At 26.0% G+C, this 25,099-nt stretch overlaps 1 long non-coding RNA gene and 2 other non-coding genes across 3 annotated transcripts in view; all 3 read right to left on the bottom strand.

The window, feature by feature from the left end:
* The window catches only part of LOC129980028 (uncharacterized), a 186,380-nt gene that overhangs the window by 111,994 nt on the left and 49,287 nt on the right, over positions 1-25,099 (bottom strand). The window lies entirely within an intron of this gene.
* Positions 8,821-8,893, bottom strand: Trnav-aac (transfer RNA valine (anticodon AAC)). Its single transcript has one exon. It is a non-coding gene; the product is annotated as a tRNA-Val (tRNA).
* On the bottom strand, positions 9,246-9,318 carry Trnak-cuu (transfer RNA lysine (anticodon CUU)). Its single transcript has one exon. It is a non-coding gene; the product is annotated as a tRNA-Lys (tRNA).

Genomic DNA, 25,099 nt, shown 5'->3' with positions numbered 1-25,099 from the left:
TTAAAATTTCATTGCATCATAAAATCAGTGACTAGGTCATGGTGCGGTTGAGAGGGGGGGGGGGGTACTTGGAATTACAAAAGAAAAAAAATTAAAGCTATTAATTTGAAAGTTTGGATCATAATTGAATATTTTCCCAACAGATAGTAAACAATCGTAATTAATTACTGCTGCACCGAAGTAGCATTTTGTTCCTTTCAGCTGTTTCTTCTACACATGTTGATTGCTCTTTGATAAAAACACGAATTTTTGTGGTTTGATTATTGTCATCTTCACATCTTTGCATAATGAAATTATTCAGGAGATAAGGAAAAGTATTATACATATAATTCTTGACAAAACTGTAATATTTTCAACTGAGTTCAGAATCACTTACTTATTAAAATTTAATAATACCGAGTAGTATGCTGGTGCATAAATATGGATTTAGTTGGATTCAATGTAAAAGTGAGTTCAAATTGAATTTCTGAAAATATCAAAGTGATATGTTTACTTTTTATCATTAAATAGTTTAGCCACTTTTCACATCAAGACTATCATTTCATAAAAAAAAAAAAAAAAAAAAAAAATCTTTCAAATTGTGAGAGGTCTCACAGGGACAGAAAATAAGCATATTTTATAGCTGATACAAAAGAAACAAGTAATATAAAAAATTTTAAAAGTCAATTTCTACTTTCGCAAGAATTGAACTCGCATTCTTCACCTTCACGTGAAAAATACTGAAATCCTTGCATTTTACCAATTGAACTACTGCCTGTTGATTTCAATTTTCACTACAAACTGCTAAAACTCTATTTAAAGTATTACAAATTAATTAAATTTAATTAATGAATTAATATTTGAAAAAAATTGTATTAACATCAAGTGTCCTCCACTACAAGTTTTAAAAAAATGCATTTGAACTTGAGTGAAAGTATTTTATTAACGACTGAAAATTTGAACAAGATATATAAATTTATATATAGGGAAAGTGTGAACTCATAGTAGGAATTGAAAAAACGTTTGAATGATGTAAGATCAGGAGATATGTAACAAACAGTAGAAATCCTTTGTGATGTCATTGTTGATTTCAATACACAATTCTTAAATTTTTGGAAATGGCCTCGATAAAATGACAGTTTGTCTTACAAGCAATGCGATATAAAAATAACAATTAATCTAATAAAAAGGGAATTGGTTTCGGTTCCAGTATAAAATAAACTTTTCAAACACTATTGTTATTACTACTTTAGGACTCAACAGAAAATTATAAAAGTGTAATGAGATATTTCATTTAGAATTATAAAACTGTGATTCGAATTTAATACAAAAAATACAGAATATTTGCATAGCTAAAATGCAATTTAATGTTTAATTTCCTGTTTACACAGCTTAGCTGAAGTCAGCTTAATTGCTAACATCATGTAAAATATATCATGTATATCTAATCAATTGAGAGTTACTTGAAGACAAATTTTATTAACTTTTATAATATTAAACTATTTATTTATAACTTAATAATCATAAAAATCAATAATTATAATATTTATAATATTATAACTATAAATTATATATGTGTTATAAGTTTTCACTTTAAGTCTCAGAAAAAAATTCCAGAAGTAATAAAAATTAGATTATCAGCACAATTAATACTTTTAAAGCAATCTTTGGTCAGAAATTTAAAAAAAAGTTATATTTTGGGTCGGATTAACTTCAGTTTATAGTATGCATAAATTTTGCAATCTGGCAAACACCTGAAATTATATTAGATCATCACAAGTAGAAATTATAATGCTTTTAGTTGACAATCACGTTGCATTTTATTTGTGCTGTATAAATCTAATATAGTGAAACATGGCTATAAAGTTTTTTTAAATTTCAAAAGTACAATTTTGGACATTTATTTCACTACGCATGCCGATGTTATGAAGATAGATGATAAATTTCACACATTGCTTCTTTTAAAGATAGAATTTTGCAATAAAAATCATCAGACATTAGGGGTGAAAAAAAAATTGAACATAAAATATTACCGTAATAAAATATTTTCGTTGCCAGTATAGCAGGAAATACTTTAGATTAATTTAATTCAATTAGAATAATGATGAGTTTGAAATAACATGAAGGGTTTTCTGGCATGGACCGCTTAATTCTAAACCATGGACAGAAGATAAGGACCGTACCTAAATTGGCACCCTATTTTCATAAATATATAGATGAAGAGTCGGGGGATAAAAAAGGGATGAAGGTATGAAACTAGTTACAATAATTCAAAGGATGCTGACTTAGTATAGCACATCAACATAGTAGTTAAAAGTTAATTCAATCACTCTTAAAGTTGAAATATAACTGCAACATTCGACGGAACAATAGTTTATTATTTATTATCGAATTGTTTATTCGAGACTCATAAATAATTCGCATAAATTACAATCTCTGAATGGCAGTTTTTCTTCTTCTTTTACCTTATACTCTTTATATCGAAAAATCAATGTATTTTTAATATTTTCGTATAAATATCTCATAGTTTCATGATTTCTCTGTATAACAAAATAGTATTCATATTTCTAAATTTTTATTTCCTGTTTTTGTCGTCATATAATTTCTTACTTCTTATTCTGATGGACATAGAATAAGAAGTAAGTTATAAGCTCTATAGTTAATCATTACTATAGAGACTGTCTACGTCATTGTAGTGTTTGCATCGAATGTATATATATTACTGTCAAGGTTCCCGTATCTAATAACTTTCGAATAATGAATGCGATGACTAAAAACGATGTAATTTATCGTTGGATTGTGTAGCTTCTACAATTAGCTATTTGTAGACATACACGCGGAGATAATTAGGCAGAATCTTCCATTCAATTATATGTTGTTATCTTCTTACAAAGTTGTCTGGTTGGTTTCCGCAAATTCTGAGTAAAGATTTCTTAAATGCAAGCTGCATTATTTTATTTCTATTTTTAATCCATTCGGTCTTCACATCTCTATTTCGTGTATTTGTTACCTGCTTTCTGAATTTATTTTTATTAAATTCAGATAAAATTACATGATAGCTAATCTTTTTTTGATGAACTGCAGTGTAGTAGTAATAATTTATTTCGTTAAGCCACAATGCTTGTATTATGCATAGATTAGTTTTAATTTTAACAATATAATTGCTTCTGATGTAACACTTCCACTACAGCAATACTGTCAATTAACCCTTTGTACTCGGAAAAGTAATTCGATGCAAAAGTATTCATTAACATAAGGACTTGCTTATTGCTATGAAAAAAAATTATATATTTATTATAGTTTTAAGTTAGATTTTGCCGAAAAATTATTCTGCATATTCTTACCATTCTTTAGGTATTTTTTAAAGATCAAAATTAAAAAAATAATAATAAATAAAACGTTAAAATGATACGCCGTTTTGAATGGCGAGTGAGGGGCACCATCCGAGAGCAAAGAGTTAAAAAATTATGTGAATTATATTATACTATTCTGTAACAATTTCTTTCATTGTACTACTTTTCGAACTTACTGAGCTATGAAAAACCTGATAATAATTTGTGAAAACCTAGTAAAATGAGTGATTAAATATAAAATAAAAAATCTTTGAGATTTAAAAATAATGACATTTAATGACAAATTCTAGCAGAGCCTTCTAAAAGGTCAAAGAATTGTATAAAAAATTAGTCCTACTGCAGATCGGTCTATTCGGCCAGAATAGTGGCTTTTCTGGTTGTTTAACTGTTTAATGAATACATTTATTTAATATCTCATCTTTGTTGTTTAATAAGATTTCAAAATATGCATGAAAAATTATATATATATGGGAAAATAAATTCACCTTTTTCTAAGGTTCTTTTCAAAATAAAGGATTTTGGTATTAAGAGAAAAATTTAACTGCCTGCGTAAGGCAAATTGCACAAACAAAAAAATCAACGGAAGAAAAGCTGCAAGATATAATCAAGGTTGGTACATGCAAGAGGTTACTAACCGTGAATAACTAAGTCTCATGGTTGAGAAATTTCATTATAAATGAGTCAGGAAGTTGAGATGAATTTTTATAAATGTTTAAACAAGTAGGAATAATAACACTCAGCATTATTCCCGCCGATGTTGCACATTATCTCAAACACATCATCTAAATTCACACTTGGACGACATGATCGGGACATTCTTTCACGCATATTGCGTATTCTTCATCTTAATGAACATTCCTATGCCTGTCTTGCTCTTAAAGATCCCTCTAAACAGAAGCTGTAATTTCAAATTTTATGATTTGCATTTTCATCTATATTATTTTAGAAGACTTGTGTCTATTTCTTTATTTTTCTAAAATTTTGAATATAAAAGTGGAAAAGTTCAGCAGCCTGCTATCTGCATTTAAAGTTGATTATATAAGCTTCACTGCAGTGTGTCTTTTGGACAAGTTATATAATTTGATCATAAAAACTTCATTGCAGTGTATCTATTGCATATATTATATAATTTTATTATCAGAAAAAAAAAGTTTCGTTTTCAGGCATGATAAAAATGAATCAAATACAAGTGGAAGGTCGTACATAAAGTTGATGGAGAAATTAAAAATTGGAATACACCATTTTATACAATAAGATTAAATACCTATTAATAGACACACTTATAAATGAGACATTGGCAAACTGGAAAATTTGATCTTATCATTTTTTATTTCTGAAATTTAATACTTTTAATTATAGCAAATTTAAAAATCAATAGGAATTTTTAAACCCTATTTTTAAAAGCAGTTGAAAAATTATAAATAAAATTAAATTCTTTACAAAAATATCAACTGATATCCAAGTACTACTTGTAATTAATAACAAAAAAAATATCTGCATTAAAGATACTAAGAAGTTTTTTAAAAAACACCAAATTCTATTGTTAGAATGAAAAGACAAAATGAAATATCTTCTTTAAAATGTATGAATTTGAAGACGTTTGTAGAAAATATAAAAGAATGCAGTGAAAATTTTTGAAAGATTTATTATGTAATAAAATTTATTCGACAAGCTGGTAGAATATCAATATTGTTGACTACTTAGATCCATTAAAAATTTGAAGTATTGAAACTTGAGTCATAATTAAAGCATTTAAGCATTCCAGAAGAAATAAAAACAATTTTTAAAAAGCAGCATTTAAAAAGTGAAATATTGCTTTACTTAGAGTTTGATAAAACTAAGAAATTATTTTGAATTTTTTCAAAATAGCAGAAACTATTTAACGATTACAAAATGTGTATAAAATTAATTTTTAAAAATTGAATAAAAATAAGGACAATATAGTACAAAAATGAAAATTTGGAGTCATCGAAAAGCTAATTTTTCAAAATTTAAAATTATGTATTAAAAAAAATGTGAAATGATATTTTCAAAATATTTAATGATCAAATATTTAAAATGTACTTAAATTTTAATCAACTCTGGGTTTGCATAAAGGGTTCACATATGTCTTGTATATATATATATTTAGTTATTATTATAATTCAAATATACTTACTCATTATCTATATCTGTATGTTTACATAGATAGATATTTCTTATTATTAATTTTATCGACAACTATAATTATTATTGATATTGGGAAATATTTAATCTTCTGTGCATCATTCTTTTACTGAAATTTAGATATTATAACGTTTTCACCTTTTATTTACATGGAATTATTATCAGTGAAGAATAACTACATTTAATTTGATGTTTTCAAGCCCCTAACTAACATCAATATTTTTTTTAATTGAATATCGAAAATTATTTTGAAACAAGGGCGATAACTATTTTTAAATGATAATTTATAATAGGAATATGATTAAGTGTCTAAAAATTAAACAATTTCTAAACCAACTTTAAAAAAAAAAAAATCGGACTATAAATTTAAAATAACCTTTAAAAACAAAAGTTATTTCTATATGTTTTAACAAATATAAGATGCAACTTTGTTCAAGGGAAATCTTTAAAAACATTTTTAATCGTATTATTTATTAATTTTGTTTACAACCAAGAAGCAAACTGGGTGTAGTAAAAATGAACTTTATGTAGAAAACTTCATAAAGTTGAATCATCTGTTGGGAGACAATAATGACTGTTAGTGCTATTTTTCCATTCATTATGCTGAATGCTTATGAAAATATCAATTTTATTTTATTATTCTTGTAGCTCTGAATATCACTTCGAAATGCAATTTTCATTGTATTGAATATAAGGTGATTCCAATCCCAAACATAGAAATATATCTTGTGTCCATTTGAATTCATAGACTGGCGAAATTTCATTATCCATAATTCGCGCAAATGGCAAGAGAAATTTTATTAGTATTTTTATTTTAGCAAAATAATTGAAACATTAAGAATTGAAAGGAATTGGTAATAATAATGATAAAAAAAACCAAGTCTAAATTATTTGATATCTAGAATAAAACACAGAATGAAAAATCAAATAAATTTAATGCTAGAATCAAGTGCAAAATATATTTAGAATATGATTTCTAAGTTGTGAGGCAACAACTTTATTCTCTTTAAGAGACCTCTTATTTCATATTCTTCAATATTTAAAAGGAAGAATAATTTTTTTTAAATCGTCTTTTTTACTTTTATTAATCAGTGTTTAACCCCCCCCCCCCTCCCGAATTTCAGATATGTGGCAAAATTCTTATAAAGAAAATAGGGCTTTTAATTTGTTTTCCAATTGGGGGAGGATGCAAGAAAAAGAAAATTCAGAAGCCCTGATTTAGAAATGTCTTATCCCGTTAAGTAACGGTACAAAAATAAATTTACTTGCTAAACAAAGCAGATTCATCACTTCAAAACATTTCTTGCATGAATTTACGAATGTCGAAATTTTTAAATGGAGAAATGAAGTAGTGATTTTTATTTGACTTCTTTAAAACCTTATTTATAATATTCTCGAAATACTAAAAAAGAAATTATAAAATTAAATAAAAAGTAAATCCTTTTATCTAGGTAAATTAAAACATATTAAACTATTTCTAATGGAAAGATGATATTCGAAAAGAAGGTTTAGCCCTATTTTATTTCTGATAGAAGTGAAAAGTGCTTTCAAAAGGATCATTTGTACTATACATGGAAGAGCCATTAAAATAATCCTTCTAATCAGAGTTTAATGATTTTCTATAAAACTTTTATGGTTGGTGTACAATTTTTCAATATAATACAAGAAAATCTAAGTTCTAGGTCTACAAGCAAAGTCGATTTATTTTTAGAGTTACATCAAATGCATTTCAGAGTTAAAAGGAAAGTAAAATGATTAATACAGATTTTTTTTTAAACAAACAAACAAAAAAAATTCTTGGAAAGAATAGTTTATAATAACTTTGAGGAAAAAGTCATTGGAGAAAGATCATTAATAATCTTTTTAAAACTGGCAAATTTGTGATGTTTTCACAACAAAATTCCATAATCAATACTTTAGATGTTTTATCTTTTGATTCAAAATTTATATTAAACAAAAGCAGCAATCAGTTTATATGCTATGCAAAATCCCCTCACCCCCCAAAAAATTTTTCTCTTCAAAAAAATTATTGTACATTTTTTCTCAAAAAAAAAAAAAAAACAATAGCGTAAGAAATTAAAGGTAACAAAATCAGTACTTCAAACTAACATTCCACCCTCCTAAATCAGTATTAAATATTATAATCTTGAAAAAGGAGCTTTGTTGGTTAGAAAAAAAAAAACTATTAAAAAAATGTTTGTTTTTGTTCAAAAGAACTACAGGAAGAAATTTTTATTTTTATCCAATAAAATGTCGCACTTCTTTTCTTTACATGGAAAAATTTTGTCGTTAATAAAATATTAACTGTTTAATTAATCAACGCGAAGCCTTTACTAAAATTTTTGTTATGTTTTATAACATTCATAAGCAGAAGTTGAAGGAAATCTAAACAGTATTTTGAATTTCTACAGTATTCAAACTATTTATAAGTTTTACTTAAATTTATATATATATATTAAAATAGTTTCTATCGATGCATTTTGCTTTCAAAATACTCCTATGCGAATGGTAAAAGGAAATCTAATAATTTTGATAACAATTCTTTCAAATTTTTCTTTATTAATTTCATTATATCGCCTATGTAAAATATTTGAAAGCAAGATCTTTTAAATCTTAAAAATCTCTTTAATCAATAAAAATTTAAGAATTTTCAATTAGTTTAATGCTGAATGATAAAACTTGTAAAAAATATTTCCTTGTAACTTGATTTTCGCTCCGAGCAGTTTGTATATAAGTGTGATTTCGAAATATAAGTGCACCGGTATAGATATGAAGCCACTGCTGAATTTAACAGGTGCAATAGATGATAAGAAAAGTAATGTTTTACGGATTTTGTGTTGTATGAATTGAGTGATAAATATTCTAAAGCTAAAATTTTTCAGGTTTTTTTTCAGACTAACTTACAAATATTAGATTTATTAGAAATGTTCTTATTATACCTCGAATGAAATTTTGAGAGAGTAGCAAATATTTTCCAATAGTGTACTTTTTATTTATGTATTTTGAAAATAATAAATTAATAATAAGTATTACAATAATAATATATCTTGGATAGTTTAAAATTCAGAATAACGTGCTTTTGAAGAGCTAAAAATTGATATTTCTTTAAGATTTAAGAACTATAATTTATATCCGGTTCTCAAGTAAATAAAACAACATGATTCTTGATATTTTTTCTTCTTCTTCCAAATACCATAATATCAATTTCATAATTTTTGTATTTTGAAAGCAGTTGACTCTCTAGAAAGTTTCTGCAATATAATTGAATTAAAATGAAACCCATCGTTAAAGGAGTAAGAAAAAATACAGGCGGAAAAAAAAATGTACCCACCAGGTTTCGAACCTGGGACCTTCCGCGTGTTAGGCGGATGTGATAACCACTACACCATGGGTACATAATGCCTGCGTTACAAAATAGTCAAATAAAATATATTCTTCATACTATAAAAGACAAACTATTTTTAACTTTGATGCGAAGATTTTTTTAAAAAAATTTTTACAATTATAAAATGGATTTTTTTAACATTTTTTTACAATGACTAGTAATTTTTAAATCGGACGTGTTTAAAGTTTTATTTTCTTGTTTTTATAATTAATTGTCAGTTCTCGTTAGTATTTTGCCCGTCATATTGTTATTTCTCATAAAATTTGATTATTATGCAATGTGGTTATCCATTTATTCTTCATATTCGAACAGTAACCTTTATGTATCAAAATTATAACTTTGGCTTGTAAAAAATATACAAGCGCCCAACGTGGGGCTCGAACCCACGACCCCGAGATTAAGAGTCTCGTGCTCTACCGACTGAGCTAGCCGGGCTGCTGAAGAGAGATACTAATCTTTAAGTGTTAACTCCAAGATAGCTTTTGATTTCTCGTAATGGAAAAGAGGAAATACTTAATATATGTATAAAGCACCATGCTGCGAGATTTACAAAAAAGTGGAAAAAAAAAATCTGACTAATTTTGGTATTTTTTGAATTTTCCAGGTCTGTGATATTTGGTGATCCCTCTTTTATCCTTCCCCCCAACCTGCTCAATCTATTTTAATATATATTATACCTATATTATTATACTAATCTCTTTTTTCTTCTTTTTACTGTGATGTGTGACTATCTATAGATGCATTTTGTTGCATATTTGGCCACAACAATAAAATAAACAGTTAATAAAATGATAACTGATGCGACAATAATTATGGCATTTACTATATTCTCCAACTGATTGGATGCAGTATTTATGCTACTGGCGCATACTACTACATCGTTTCCCAAATTGGAAACATTGATATTTACATTAAAAACTAAAATCATTCTAACAACTCGGTTTTTTTCCCCACTTCACTGTGCTTTCTTTTTATTTTTCTTATTGATATGCATATTCGTAAATGTATTTTTTATCATAAATAAAATTGTAAAAAATCGCTCACTGTCGTCTGATATGTTATATCGCCATATATAGAGAGGAAGAGTATAGTAAAACTTTCGTTTCTTGAATTCAATTTTTTTCTAATATTGGGATAATGCTAAAGCATGTTGCACTATCAAATAGACAAACTAGATAAATGTCTTTGAATTCCATAACTCTGGGCCACCAAATTATTATTATTTCCATATTTTCACTATAATTTAATTTAGCACTTACACACTGGATATACAAGAATTATGCATTCGAATTCAGTCATATTAGAGCATTTCTTTTTATTTTTAATTTTTGTTTTTAAATTCATTTGCAGATCAGCCAAACTTGCTTTTTTTTTGTTCGTCATTGGCTGATTGACTTAGGAAATGCTCTGTCAAACTATGCATAAGAGAATTTAAATTGAGTAAAAATTGTTTTGCGTTTTTTTTTTTTATCATTTTTGTTTAAAATTATTTTTAATTAAAATTTTTTATTTTGTTCATGAGACACCAAGCCAATTCTCTTGAAGCTTGTTCGTAAGGAAATGGTCTATTGTTTTACTTTGTCTAAATATTTGCTACTTAAAAATCGCTCAAATGAAGATTTAATTAAAATCGATATTTCAAAAAGACAATACTTACAATAATACCCAATACAGAAAGGGGGGGGGACTTAATTGCCTAAAACAACAATGGCAAAGCCGTAGTATTTCTTTTATTTCATAAATAGGGAAGAGAAACGTTTTTCACCCAAAGTTATTTAGCTTTGTAAAAGAGTTGCATAGTGAGAAAATTATATTGATTTTTTATTTCTTTACTAATTGTAAGAATAAAAAAAAAATCTTTTATTCGCTAATTTTGATTAAACACTTTGAAAAAAAAAACCGCTTTCGAATCGATTTCAAACTTTTTTTGCATGAAGAATACATTTAAGACAAAAATTATTGTATAACTATTTGTGAATTTTAAACCATAAACAATGTATAATTGATTTACAAAATATAAAAATTCTATTTCATAGTCTTTTTAAAATTATGTATGCATTAAATGCAAGTTGCGTTTTAAATATCGTTATTTATATGCTACAAATCATTATTCCGTAGCTGTTTATTGCGGAAGTGTTGAAATAGATAGCAATATTGCTTTAAAACATTTTTAATTATTTGAAAACCTTTTTTAAAATTTATTTACGCAGCATAATTTATACAAGCGGTGTTAATGCATTCATCAAAGAATTCTGAATATGGCGGTGATAAACCTGGGTGATTTATTTTTCGAATATTCGAAGTTATATTGCGTAGAATATTCTTTTTGGCATATCCTATTAGTATTATTGGCATATCATATTTATATTAATTAAGGAGCGTTTAAACATTATACGTTTCGTAAATAACATACTTTATTTAATCAGTTCAAATCTTTATGTAGCTTTGATCTCATAAGCTAATCTTTTACATAGTTACGCATTTTTACTGTATCTGAACATTTTTTTAAAAATTTGCTTTAAATTTCTTTATAACAAAATATTTATTTGCTCCTAATGACTTTCCTTAAGTAGTGGATATTTTTCCGAGTTTTACGTCTTTGAAAAATATAATCTGAAACTATTTTTCGATCATCCTGCTATTTTTCGAATGATAAAAATTTAGAAAATTTTTATTCGTGTATTAATGATTTATATTCTAAATTAAGCCGATACAATATTTTCTTCTGTTTATTCTTCCTTAAGCCTAGATAAATTCTAAAACAGAAATTCATGTTGCATAAAATAAATTTCTGATAATCATAAACCTATTTTGATTTTTACAGCATCGAATTATTCTTAAAATCAAAATAGGCTTAGGTTTTTTTCATAAACTTAAGTAATTCAAAGAATGTTGTGATATTTCTCATTTTAGTATACGATAGTGATATGAAACAACACCATATGATGTCATGAATATGATAAATTGTAGTAAAATATTGTTCAGCATATTTACTCTATAACGAAACTTTGTTTTAATGACAAGAAATAATGATTCTATTGGAAGAAAAATTTAAATCGAAATTCAAAATTTCTTCAAATTTGTTTCAAAAAAAGAAATTCAGAAGAAAAGTCTAGATTTAATAAAATTATAAACAAAAAATTTCCCAATTTGACCAATTATCAAATCTGATGTGCACAGAGTGCAAACTAAGATGAGCCCCCCCCCCTTTTTTTTTTCTTTTTTCTTTTAAACAACTTACCTAAATTCCGATTTCGTACGCATATTTATCATTTGCAACACTGAGCACGAAACAACCTCCTTTTTCTACAAAGAAGGTATTCTTCGAATAACCTGAACAATAGTAGTGGAAGTTTTCCTATCTGAAAACCGCAGAACTCTTGTTTATGTTTACGTGTAAAGGACGGTGGGAGAGAAAGGGGAAGAGAGAAGAAAAGAAATTCTTAAAGAAGATAAAGAATAAGGAAAAAAAGAGGGGGGAGAGAGGCGTTCCTCTTCCCCTACGGCATAATCGTCTGCCCCTATCCTCTGGAGATCGTTGCCAGAGAGAAGGAGTCGCTCTCCGGTTGTCAAATGCTGTCTCCCTCACCTGTCGTTGGTCGTCAAACATAAATGCTCACATGTCGAAACTGCTGAAGACGCCATTCCTGGCTTTAATTCTGATCAATGAGCATTATTGAAACTGCCAGATTCTTCCTGCGCGGAACGATCACACGCCAGTTTCGGTTGAAAAGCAACAAAGACCACCCTCCTTTCATCTAATCAAGACAAATCCGCTTTGTTATGCGGACCCGAGTCGCTGCAGTTCCTTAAGGCAAACTCGGAGGATAGTTCGCTCCATCAAACCTCGCATTTGTCACCAAGGTTAGGTCAACCGATTAGAATTCTAGTTGTTTAATATAAGTTTTCTAACGTTTTCCAGTTTTAAAAATCGACAATGGACGAAAAAGTTACAGCCCAAAATGTAAACGAAACGGATAGAATTCCAAGTAATTACCATTTTCAGAATTTTTCAAAGTCATTTAGAATATAATACAACCGAAATTCATGAATGCTTATTTTTTTTCTAACATTCCACTTCCAGCGAAAAAATGAAACCATTTTATTAAATATGTAACAATTTTGATATTAATGGACAGACTTAGTATTTTATTTTAAATCCATAATGTATGATTTTTTTTTTATTTCTCAAAATAAAAAATTGTGAAAACTTAGAAACACACACTCACGCACGCACGCACGCACACACACACACACACACACATTCAGAAATATCAAACTTTTAATTTTCAGCAAACTTTAGTACAGAAGATATTTCGTTTTGTTTAATCATTCGCTATTTATTTTGATGTCATTAGATGATTTGAAAAAGAATTTTTTGGAATTTTAAAAATAATTCTTTCATGTTCCTTTATGCATTTTAAAATTAACCTCAAACATATTATTAAATTATCTTGAGTTGCATAATTTTAGCATAAATAATAGGTGAAACCGCACTTCTTTATTATTTTACGAAAAATACCATTTAAAGCAATTATCACTTTTATTAAAATTTTAAATAAAAAAAATTGATTAAACAAATTTTGGAAAAATGGCAACATGAATATTCCAAATATTATAAATTTAATAGTTCAAGTGAAAAAAAATTAAACACATTTATCCAAAACGCATAAAACAAAGATATATTTAGTTAAGCATTTAAAATTAAAAAAGATATTCCTTTCATTTAAAAGAAGCACAATGTTGGCGAGAGAAATTTATAAATCATGAGCATCATATAATGCTATCTCAAAAGTTTTTCGAATAATGGTAAATTATCTAAAATAATATGATTTTCACAAAAATTAAAGATTATAAGGGACGCTGAATAGAAAACGAAACGGAATAAAATTTAGAAACTGATAACATTTTCTTAAAAACAGAATGCCTCCAATTGATATAAAGTATTACCGCAGAAAAATTATAATACGACACGGAAAAAGATTTCATACCGATTACTGATGAGAATTTCTTTAAAAGATACTGTTCCTATTATAAATGCATAAGAATACTTGTTCTTTTCTAATTTTTAGAACCATCTATCTTTTCTGTGTTAGTTCTTTGACAAAGCATAACATAGTATTTTTAGGAGCCAAGTAGTTTTATTATACCTATATAAAATTAGAAATCATGCAATTTAAAGGAATAATATAAAGGAATATAATAAAATTTAAATCATAAATATAAAATTTTAATTAAGTAATTTAGTCGAATAATTTCATCATTAGACTGAACTAATGCTACAAGAAGAACCAATAGCTTTCCTAAGGTCAACTAGACATTTGAGAGGCTAGGAGTAGTCCAGTTCTGAGTTACCATATGCGTAGACCAGAAACTATTATAAAATTATAAAATCTCGTCGAAGAAATAATAATAAATTATGTTCACCTGTATAAAAATTAATCCTAATATATTATAATTACAAGATTTAATATTTAAAATGGATGCCTTCTATGTTTAAAATGCATTTGATAGATGCATAGATTTATGTATTTGAATATTTCGAATTGAAACCAATTCACTTTTAAAACTTTTTTTCACTTCAAAAACTGAACCAATTCACTTTTATCTTTGTACAGAATTTTTTGTTTGCTCAATGTAAGTATATTAAATAATTTTCTTTGACATTATAGAGGATTCATATATTTATATCCTAACTTTTCTTATCTGTGATGCAATACTCACTAAACAATTTCTGGACATTAATTTCCTAACAATTTAATTTAATTTCTGGAATCTACTCCATATTTGTGATTTGGCCTTCAAAAATTCAAATAATGGTGTTGAACTTGGTACAAGTGAATAACAAGGAAGCACTTTAAAATGCTATAATGCAATCAACAAAAGAGTTTAAATTTAGTTCCGAAAGACAGAATAATTTGGAGAAAATGTAATTGTCACTAAATTTTAAATACCTGTGTAATTACTTGTCATCATGGATACTATTAAAGTAGTAATCGCAACTAAAGCATATATTTCTGTTAATATTTTTTCCCCATCATCGGATTAATTTGTTTTGTTGATCACTTCTCTTTGAAATCAAAACTTTTTTTTTTCTAATTTATCAAACAGGATAACATCAGTTATCGAAGTTTAGCGATTCTGATATCATTTATGTGCGTACTCGAAATGCACTTTCCAAAATATATGAAAGGTTGCAAACGTTATTTTAATAATTTATTTCTTATATAGCAATCTTTTTTATATAGCAAAATTTTTCTTCTTTTTATTTATTAAAGATATTATCTAAATTTTGTGAATAAAATATCAATTAGAATTTGAATTGTGATGGTATTTGTTTTTAATCTATTCATTTCCGAAACATGCAAACATGCATGTTTCAACTATCAAAAACATCTTTTGTTTATTATTATGGTAGATGTTTTAACTAATCTTATCGATACATATCACTTCAAATTAATAATTTATATGTCCTCTTTCATTATTTAGAATCAGCACTTGTTTTTAATGATAATTTAAACAAAAATCACGAACGTGCAATTAACATTAAAGCATTAGTTTTGACAGGCACCATCCGTCTCTAAGCACATACTGTCAAACATGGAAAGATTTCAAAACCAGAACTAGAATTATTTCCAACGTTGATCCTAATCAGTAATTATAAAATGCTGAGAAAACGTGTAAGGAATTAATTGGCAAACAAATTAAATAGACGAAAGCACATCTAAAATACCGTTGCATGAACCAAAATTACTCTACTAAATGTGGCATAATACATCAATTCACAAAAAAAAAAAAAAAAAAAAAAAAAAAAAATATGAAATCATCATTTTTTTTGTATAAAATTTTATTCCTTACCAATTTTGAAATAAAAAAAATATGCTTTTAAACCAACTTTGACACTGTACATGTTATTTTTTAAAAAAAATAATTTTATTACTTCATAAAGGGAATATAATTATCATTCATTTCTATGCTTAATATATTCTTGAAAAATATTTAGCTCAGAAATTAAAAATATATAATAAAAAAATGAATAAGAAATTATCACTAAGTAATTTCTTTAAAACGTTTATTGGTTTGGGATATTCCAAAGTCACGTGATATTTTTAAATGTCAGAAAAGTGTAAGCATTCAAGATGGATTCCTTATTACAAATGAATCCATCTTCAATACAAAATAAAAATTTATTTAAAAACTATTTAGGTCGCTTTAGAATATGTTACAGATGAAAAAAAAAGGCCTTTGGATGGACATCAATTAAATATTATTTAACTGATGAGCAATATATATATAATATCAATTGAAAAGCAAAACAACAACAATAATAGCAGTTAAATATGCATTTAAAAATGTTTATGAATTAATACAAATTTAAAACATTATTTATCATTATATATTATTAAAAATATCTTCGACTAAAGTATGATTATAAATCCGCTTTATTTTAAAAATCAAAACTGTGATTTTTTTTGATAAAATATTTCCCAAACTTTCATATTAATGATTAATTTATAGTTGTAACACGAGACGAATGCAAAAAATAAAACCCCATGAAGATACGAATATTTACTTAAGCTTAATTAATTGGTTCAATTTAAGTTGATTACTAATGAGTTCTATACATTTTAATTATAATATTGCACTGATTCGAGAAAAAGATTATTAATAGTATTAATGAGATTTTCAAACAAATCTATTCAGAGAAACATTGTGTTTTTTTGTATTTAATTATGAGTTTCTATTTAAGCAAATGTTCATTTGAACTGAAAATTTTCTTTTGATATTTTCTAGTTACTTTATTGTAGCATAGAAAATAAAATTTATTGTAATCATTAAGAAAATTCGTAAAAGTTTAGAACACAATAAAAATTTAAAAAAGAAAAAAAAACCCGATAGCATTTGAATAATTTGAATCACTTCCAACTTTATATATCATAAATCAAAATGCTATGTAATAAAAAAAATTATCTGTTCCTTTACTGATATAACTTTGCATTTTCCTTTTTCTTTTCTTTTCTTTTTTTTTTTTTTTAATTTTTGTTCAAGCTACTTTTTGTTATTTGATTTGCTTTTAGTTATAATGAATTAAAAAACTACGTTATGCATTCATGCGCTTTTAACTAAGTGCTAATACAATAATTTTTTGATTGGCAAGGGGTTTAAAATGTCATTTCTTAAAAAGTATACAGGTATTTAAAATTTAATAATCTTTTCAGCATAACCCAAAATTTCGGTTTTTATTTTTGCAATTAGAAAAAGCTCTGATTACAATCATGTGCGGCAAATTTGCAATTATCATTTGTACTCGAGTGATTTAGCGACAGTAATCTAACTGTTGGAATAAAGATTAGTTTAATCTAGAAATATTTCTTTATAACGTTAGTTTTCTTCAATCGATAAGATACAAAAGTAGAAATTTTGCGATAAATGAAGCTATATTCAAATACTTTTCATCTATATAAATTAATATCTGCAAAATACAAATTGAATAAAACGTAAAAATTCTTTTGATTTCTAAATCATTTTTAGCATAGAAAATATTTAAGAATTAAGAGGGAGAAAAAAGTCACTTAGGCATTTTGTTTTGTCATCTTAAACCATGAAAATTTCAAATTTCATAACAAGAATTAAAATTTTCTCAGCACAAAAAAAGAGATAAAGAAATGCCATATTTTTTTTTTTTTAAAAACAAATATCTAAATTGGATATATAAGAAGAAAAACATTACTAGTTCGAAAATTTCAATTCGAGGTATCAAGTTTTAAATTTGGACAGGTACTTTTTTTCAAATTAAAATCAATTAGAATCTGAAGCAAAATAGGTGCCAATAAAGGACAGCTGGTCTCAAATTACTCAATGTTTAGATTTATATTCAGTGAACCAATTACAAAAAAGGGAATTTGAACTTATGTAATACTTTTCTTCACTAATGGAATTTCTTTTCCTTTACAAAAAACAAATCCTTAATAATAATTTATTTCCTTCCCATATTATAAAATTCAGAATTTTTTACTACAAAGAAGAAAAAAAGGTACTTTACTGAAAATTAAAAAAAAAAAAAAAATGAACCGGCATGCAAAAGATTTCTAATACGCCTGCAATTGCGTGCTTTGCTCGTTCATGTGCAGACCTGAAAGATTTTTTGTGCCGATAAACAATTTCCTCTCTTTGATAGCTACATATAAATTACAGGTATAACTTCGATACGGTTTTCGATAATCTTAATGTTCAGTTTTGCTTTTTAGATATTCTAATATGCCGATCATTAAATACACAGGAAAAACTCTTTGTATGCAAATACTAATTACATTTGAATAACACACCGATGAATTAGCATATCTCGTGCCAGCTAAAATAGCTATCGCCGCTTCGTGTGACAAACATATAAGTATACATTAATTCAATCAGATAGCACGCGATTTCTATCCCAAAGCAATAGAAATAAAATGAGAGGACGGACAACAAAGGGACAGAAGGCATCTATGATTATTTTTTTTTCCATTCAAGTGAAACTGTTCAAGAAACAAGATAAGTATTATGTGAATCTAGCTCTAAATATTTCCCCTTTATATTTTCTGGTAGTTTTCTGCGTTATTTTCTGGTAGTATTCCTCTTTGACCGTGACTGTGTGTCAGACAGTTCATGCCTGCTACGATGCCATGAAAGGATACTTTTTTTCCTTCTTTTTCTAGCCTCAATTTTTCCAAGTGAGCTAAAATAAATTCATTAACCTTCATTTGCATTTCAGAATTCATTGCACGAACCATAATTATTTCACGTCAGTGCTTCAGTGGGCTACTTCAGCATTGTTTACTTTTTTTTCATATAATTTTTATTTAATTTGGCATGCTTCATGTATATAAAGATAGAATTTTGTTATTGACATTCATTTCCTGATCCATTGACATTTTGAATTTTGAATAGTTTTCATATTCTAAGCAACAATACAATATTTAATATATTCATTTAATTATCACTTTATAGAATGATAAATTTTAATTTTAATACAACGTTCTATAATAGCTGATCATTAAATATACAGGAAGAATTCTTTGTATGTAAATATTAATTACATTTGAATGTAACTTTGGTGAATTAGCAGATCTCGTGTCAACTAAAATATTTGAGGAATTTTATTTTGGGATTCCGCAATATTTATAACAATGAATTAAAAATTTAAGTGTGTAAGGGGGGAAAAAGTTAATTTTTAGTAAAATAATAGAAGTACCTCACAACTATAAATTTTTTTATCAAATATATTATCACGTATAACAAGAAAAAGTAGCTTAGAAAAAGTCAAATAGTTCCTTTTCAACTAGCTCTAACTGTAGACAAATAAAGTCAAGTTTTTATTCATTAAAAAATGTATTTTAATCATAAACAATTAGAATCTAGTAAAAATCCATTTATGGTTTCATTGTTTTTTAATAATAAAACTTTGAAATTTTTAGAATGATTATTTGCTTAGTTATTTTTATGTATATAAATCCACTAATGTACGAAAGTATTTGTTCAATCATTTGTCTTTGAGTTACAGGAAGAAATGTGATCCATCTCAAAAATTATAGATATGATTCCCATGTATTAAAATACTTTTCGCTTATAGTCCTCCTTCCAAAATCAAATATCGTACACTTAATTTGTTTTTTAAAAATCTGATTTAGTACTTTGCAGTTTTTGTCAAGTATTTATTTCCTTTTGCATGCATTTTTTAGAGTATAAAATTTTCTCAATCCTTTTTTGTAATTTCGCCTTTGCGGAAAATTTAAAGTGCTTTTTAAATAACGATGAAAAGTTTTTTGCAAGATAAATTGGTTCAGAAGTCAATTTAAGTCATAGAAACATTTTAAGAATAGTTTTTAGTTATATAGAAATACGTAATTAGAAAATATTTTTTTAGATATTCTTTCATTAATCTTGAAAATGTTTGAATGCGATTAGATATTTGCCTTTTCTTTAATAAAAACTAAAAATGAAATCAAAATTTCCATACTTTTATAGGGTGTCTTTCTTATTCCTCCATTCTCAGTGCTTGGTATATATTGATTTAATTTCAGCTGGATTTTTTTTTATAAAGTCCGCTTTTCTTTCTTGTAACGAAATCTTGGGATAAACTTCATAAGTATTACTTTTACTTGGAATAAATTTAAACGAATTGCAATAAAAAATGAATCATTGATTTGTAACTGTAGATAATTTCCAAATTTTGTTCATAGAAACTATGAAACATCAAGAGAGTTTTAATTAAAATTGCTTGACAGTTGATATAATAGTTAATTTTTCAACTGTATTTCCCTATATGGAAAAGATCGTTTTATCCTAAATGACGTCATTACTACGGAAAGAAAATATTCCAGATATTTTATGTCGTTTCATCCACTTACCTGCGGGTACCAATTGCAATGTTTAATTACGTTTTGTGTCATTCTTTCAAATTTTTAATAAACACAGGGTAAAAAATTAGTTTCGATGTTTTTTGAGAATTGCGTGGTATTACCAATAGTTTCTTAAAAATTATTTGATGCAAAAGATTTCTCATTTTAATTAAAAACAAGGTTGCAGATTATAAGAGGATTTTATACATAAAATTATCTTTTACAGACATGAAAATATTGGCAATAGAAAATATATATCTAAAATACAATTAAAAAATCCAAGTAAAAAAATGTGATACATCGTTTTTAAAAATAAATGATGATTTGATGATTCATACATCATGATAGTAGATATATTCTACTGTATATTCTATATTCTATACATTCTATATATATTCTACTGTTTTGAAAATGTTTCTCTGTAATGAATTCTTTGAGATAAAACATTAATTTTTCAAAATTTGCAAACATTTTTTTAGTGCATGCATTAATACATGCATTAGACATATTTCATGTCTAATGCATGTATTAATGCATGCACATCTAAGAGTAGGATTCCATGTAGCTTTTTTTTATTATGCTTCAATGATTACTTCATTCCCTTGAAATATATTAATAATATATATTATAATACAGGAATAACTTCAAATATTATTTTGAGTTTCTATGTAAGAATTTCTCTCCCGTTTAAGTTTCTCTATTCTGTTTCGTGCTTTTAAGAAGTCTTTTGTAATTAATGAAACATATTGCCGAATTGTATGTAAATTTTATAAAATATTGTAATTTAAACCTGGAATTGGGCATTTAAAATTCAATTTGGTCACGAGATTATCAAATATAGCAATTTTTTGAAATTATAAACTAATAAATAAAATAATTTTTTTAGATGGAATGTTCAAGACTACACATTAGGTTTAAAGCTTATAGTAGTAATTAATTTTCATTATTGCTTGAAAATATATAATTATTAATATTTTAAAGAAATATCTGTGAAATTTATTATTAGCATATTATTAGGGATTCCTCAAAGGTGTAAATAGAATGATTTTATACAGGAATTTCTGAAAAGTATATATTTCGATTATTTGCTTATAATATTTAATGTCCAAAGCTGACAGATATCGAAATGAGTATTGTTTTTAAAGAAGAATAAAAATACCCAGACTTGGAAATCTATGAGAGCTAGTATAATCTCTAAAAAAATTCGAGTAGAAATAATTTCCATTAGAATAAATTACATTACTTTGCCTAAACTGAATAAAAAAATATTAATTTTTCCTACATTCAAATTTAAATCTTATTGAGTTTCCAGTGCCTTTATTTTTATATTAAAAAATTTCATTACTACAAAGTCATCCGGAAAAAAAAATGCTGTAACATGAAGAAACTGGTATACAAAGATTTTTATACAAATATTTCTGGATGCTAAGGAATAAATTTTTTATAGAATTAACAATCATTGTTCTTTTTAAATATAATAAAATTAATATAAAAAATCTATTTGAAAAAAATAATATTTTAGTTAATTTTTCAAAGACTGCAAAATTTTATTAAATATATTCATCCAAGATTGTAGTTTTCTCTTCAACATCACTATTTAAGAAATATTATTTTACAGCGAAATCAATTTAAATTTAAGCATTAATAATTTATTTAAAAAAATAATTTGATTCTTTCATTTTAAATGTTACTCAGCCCAGTTTAGACATCTTGCGTAATATATTAAATACAAATTCCGTTGAATTATAAAAAATAATTTAATGAATTTTTGTCATTCTTTTGGTATTTAATTTTTATAAAATTAGAATAGCTTTATATTTTCAAAGACGATGTTTTAAATTATTAAAGACGATGAAAAATTAAAGGAAAATTTTCGAGACAAATATTTCTCAATAGGATTTTAAATAAGCTATTCTTGAAATTTCTTAGTTGGGATGTTATAAAAACTCTTACTCGAAATTACCAATTTCGTCAAGCGAATAAATACAGCATGTCTTTCACTTAGGCAAATTCTGACATTAGTGAAAAATTATTAATTTCGCAAATCAAAGAAATCAAATAAATATTTCTTGCTTTGATTTTTGCTTGCCTCTTTATGAATAAGGGCCTAATTAAATGCAAATTTTTATATGAAAGTCCTTTCTGATTCATCTAAGAAATTCCATCATAAAAGACACAATCTTAAATGAATATGATAGCTTCATATGGAAAGTAATAAACTGTTTTATCGATTACAGTTTTCTCGAAACATTAACATGACTTTTCAAGTTGTTTCTCTCGTGTAGTATCTAAAGAAATGTCGATAACTTGTAAAACATATTTGAAGTTGTTAGTGTTAGCATATAATAAATGGCCTCAGATTAAAAAAAAAAAAGGAAGAAAGAAAAAGTTTTGTAAAAATTCCGAAAAATAAATGTTTTATAATTAATACATTTATGCTTTTATTATTAGATAAAATAAATAAAATTTTCTGTTGGAATTGGCGGATTTTTTTTTTTTTATGGAGAATCGTGAAACATTGTGCATTCTAGTACATATTTATTCCTATATCAGTTGAATTGCTTTAAAGTGTAAAAATCATAGCTCTACATTTTTATTTAATCCGAATTGGGTCATGATAATAACTCCTCAATGCCAATGAAAAGGATTAATGTACGAGAAAACATCGATTTTACTCTTCAAATGTTTCGATTTCACTTTTTACCAGTACTATTTTGCAAGAATAAATCGTCTTTCAGTGAAAATATTTAGTGTTTATTTGGAATTCGACATATTTTCAACATATAAATAAAATCATTATTTGAGCAACGGCACCATAAGCAAATATATAAATAAATAAAAGAAAAGGAGCTGATAAAAAAATATATCCAGTGAGAGAAAAAAAAGAACAGAATAAGCTCATGAAGTATACTAAAACGTTTTTCATTTAAAGTCATATTAAATATCACACAAAACTACTCTTTACACAGTGCCTACAATATTACAAGCAAGTGAAACACTTAAAATAAAAAAGAAGCTTCCATATTCAAATTCGGTTAAAATGCAGAAGCCTGGAAGAGCACGCAGCGAGAAAACCAAAGAAAACGCACGAGACATCTTGAAATTGAAAGGGAAACAGATTCTTCAATGTCAAAAGAATTTTATTCAAGAAATGTTTTAAAAAGCGGCTGGGGGCTGTTCACCTCCCCTCTCCATCCCTTTTCTTTCCTTAGACCATACCTTTTGTGGAAGAATTTCAGTCAAGGGGAAAGGGGAAGTTGAAGAAAACAGAAATGCAAAATAGAAAAACAGGGTTTATAGTCAAGGAAACCGTATTCTTTGCACTTATGTGCGTAGATACAAGAATAGATCCAATTCGCCTATCTTTATCAGATGCGAGAATGCATATAGAATCCATGCATATTCATAGGTGAACGCATGAATAAGCAGATAAACGTATTGCGAATTTATTTATGTCACATATAGGATGAGAGATAAAATGGGAGAAAAGAAAAATTAATTTTAATAAAGAATAATTGTGATAGATGATAAAATAAATTTTTAAAAAAATGTGTGCTTAAATACATATGCATTATTTCTGATTGTCTATTTTCTTTTAATATCACATATGCATTATTTCTCACTCTCTATCTTTTATATCACAGAATCTATTATAAAATAGGGAACATTACAGATTTTAAAAAGAAACGTGTGTGTGTAAAGTATTTACATCAATAGATTTTTCTTCTAATTAAGGGACCAGGAACCTGAAAAAAATATAATCAATGGGAATACAAATAAAATACTATAAAATCAAAGCAAAAGGAAATACTGTAACATTACATTGCTGACGATTTTAAAGAAATTCAAAAATAGTATCACAAATAAATTAAAATTAGCATCTCACGATAGCATTTCTCAAAACATCAAATGTTTCTAAACAAGTATTTCTATTATGTGTTTAAGAAATTACCAACAGATTATCTCAAATAAATATAACTAATCAAAACAAAATAACTTTATTTATGAGTTTCGATACATACATATATGAGAAATCTATTTAGACTTCTATATAGTGATATGATAAACCACTTTTAGTAAAATTATAATATTTCATTAAATTTTAATGGATAATTATGCTTATACTGATGAATTTACAGTTGTTAATTTTTAGTGTTGAATCTATATTGTGATTCCAGTCGTTATGTTTTTTATTAGAAATTAATACTACTCTTAACAATGGTTAAATTATTGATAATAAGGATATTGAACAATCGAATGATGTTTTATCCGTTTTAATACTTATTTTTTCAATCAAATACAACATTCAGTTTATCAAATATTAATGCAAAATTCAAGTTTAATGGGGTTTTTTAAAAATAATTTTCTTCAGTAAACTTTTTGAGGATCTTTTCTAAACAGAAATACTATATAGTTTTCATTTCCATTTCAGAAAGTACTATTTATAAAACCTAATGTTTTCAAATTCGATTGCAATAAAATTCAATAAAGTATATTTTTTTCTAAAAGTGTATGCTTCAACAACACTGTATTAAAAAAAATAAGTAACATTTCAAATTATTTATATATTAATTAGAAAAAACGAAATTTGAAATTTCTATGAATACTTATTGCATATTCTTACATAGTTTATTTAATCATAATCTGAGCCTTATTTATAGTTTATATTCGTGATATATGACTTCGCTAAGTACAAACGTAGCTGTATACTCTTTGTGTAAATAGAATTTATATGGTCGTAACAATATTTTTAAAAAGATGTATATTGAATTACATATAATAAATAAAGTAAACAAAACCTGTATATTATTCGTTACTCTTATAAATTATCTAATTAT

This window comes from Argiope bruennichi, chromosome 1, assembly GCF_947563725.1.
Source record: "Argiope bruennichi chromosome 1, qqArgBrue1.1, whole genome shotgun sequence".
In the NCBI taxonomy this organism is placed as follows: Eukaryota; Metazoa; Arthropoda; class Arachnida; order Araneae; family Araneidae; genus Argiope; species Argiope bruennichi.
Note: the sequence above shows the minus strand (reverse complement) of the source record. Positions and strands in the feature narration are given on the sequence as shown.